Below are 2,037 nucleotides of genomic sequence, written 5' to 3'. Positions count from 1 at the left end.
TGGCATGGAGCACCCAGCTCCACAGCCCACGGGCCATTTATATTTAAGCACAAATGGGGAGCCAAGTGCCAAGGCTTGGGACCACGGGGCAAAGCCTGCTGAGAACAGCAGAGGAACAGCACGGCCCCACGGTCTGCATGCAAAAGGTAAAAACATTTGCTCAGCAACAGCAGTTTTACTCTTTTTCCTTTTTTTCTGGGAAAAAAAGAGTGAATTGGCACTTTTTGGGTGCACTAACCCTCGTCGCTGCCATGCTGCCCCATGTTTGGTCCAGCCAGGTCCCACAGGAGCCAGTTGCCATCTGGTCCTGTGTGCTCCCGTGCGGGCTGCTCGGAGCAGTGACAGCCGCTGGAACATGGTACGGAATGTACGGGTTGTGGTACGGAATGTGCAGGTTGTGGTACGGAATGTACGGGTTGTGGTACGGAATGTACGGGTTGTGGTACGGAATGTGCAGGTTGTGGTACGGAATGTGCGGGCTGTGGTACGGAATGTACGGGTTGTGGTACGGAATGTGCGGGTTGTGGTATGGAATGTATGGGTTGTGGTACGGAATGTGCGGGCTGTGGTACGGAATGTACAGGTTGTGGTACGGAATGTATGGGTTGTGGTATGGAATGTACAGGTTGTGGTACGGAATGTACGGGTCGTGGTACAGAATGTGCAGGTTGTAGTACGGAATGTGCGGGTTGTGGTATGGAATGTGCGGGTTGTGGTACGTAATGTATGGGTTGTGGTATGGAATGTACAGGTTGTGGTATGGAATGTACAGGTCGTGGTACAGAATGTACAGGTTGTGGTATGGAATGTACAGGTTGTGGTACGGAATGTGCGGGTTGCGGTACGGAATGTGCGGGTTTTGGTACAGAATGTGCGGGCTGTGGTACGGAATGTGCGGGTTGTGATATGGAATGTGCGGGTTGTGGTACGGAATGTACAGGTTGTGGTACGGAATGTATGGGCTGTGGTACGGAATGTACAGGTTGTGGTACGGAATGTGCGGGTTGTGGTACGGAATGTACAGGTTGTGGTACGGAATGTGCGGGCTGTGGTACGGAATGTGCAGGTTGTGGTACGGAATGTGCGGGTTGTGGTATGGAATGTGTGGGTTGTGATATGGAATGTGCGGGTTGTGGTACGGAATGTACAGGTTGTGGTACAGAATGTGCGGGCTGTGGTACGGAATGTGTGGGTTGTGATATGGAATGTACGGGTCGTGGTACAGAATGTACAGGTTGTGCTGCTGCACACGCGGTCTGCCTGTCGCGTGAGCCACGGGAGCGCTGCAAACGCACCGCGCTTGTCTCAGCTACGCCGAGAAATTTTCTGGTTGGTTTTTGATACCCCAGAGGTCTTAGCAGCATTTCTGACATAATTTGGCTCAGTTTTATAAAGTTCAGAAGGGCCTTGACTGCTGGTTCCTTCATATTATTTAGAAACGAGCACGGCCAGTGCTTGAGGGGTAGCACTGCCGCGAGCCGCGGAGCGATGCGAACGGTGCGGAGAGCGAAGCTGGCCTTTCCCTTGCTGTTTGCGGTGTCACACAGGTACATCAGGAGCCACCAAAGGCTTCTCATTTTTTTCCCTGTAAAGGCTTGATTATTTTTTCTCTCCTCTTCCTTCCATTTGTTTCTCTTTATTCTCTTCTCTATTCAGAGCACTTCAGAGCTATGAGCACCTTTTAATACTGGATCTTGAATATGCAACTTACGGTTCCAGAATTAACCTAGTGATTAATAATTTCCTGGTAATTAATGAATATGTATGCAGGGGGTGGCAGTGCTCTCTGTGATCCAGCTCACTGCCTCTGTGTCTCTTTCTGCTTCATGCTAGAAAAGCAGAACACATTCAGTCATAAAAATTAGGGAAAGCCATCAGAGATGTTGTACAAGCAAATCAATGCATTTCCAGCAGATTACGAAGCATGTCCTGCAGATCACTTATATTTAGAACAGTAGGAAAATCCCTTGCTGCGTCTGAATGATGCCAAATGAATGAATCAGTTATTTGGATAAAATGTGATGGACACACCACTGC

At 49.5% G+C, this 2,037-nt stretch overlaps 1 pseudogene; it reads left to right on the top strand.

The window, feature by feature from the left end:
• Positions 1-251: 251 nt before the first annotated feature.
• Positions 252-1,199, top strand: LOC148592801 (uncharacterized; annotated as a pseudogene).
• The last annotated feature ends 838 nt before the right edge of the window (positions 1,200-2,037 follow it).

This window comes from Tinamus guttatus, unplaced genomic scaffold (assembly GCF_059628265.1).
Source record: "Tinamus guttatus ecotype Peru unplaced genomic scaffold, ASM5962826v1 Tinamus_guttatus_pri_ptg000522l, whole genome shotgun sequence".
Taxonomy (NCBI): domain Eukaryota; kingdom Metazoa; phylum Chordata; class Aves; order Tinamiformes; family Tinamidae; genus Tinamus; species Tinamus guttatus.
The sequence above is the reverse complement of the archived record's forward strand: the minus strand, read 5'-3'. Positions and strand labels throughout refer to the sequence as shown.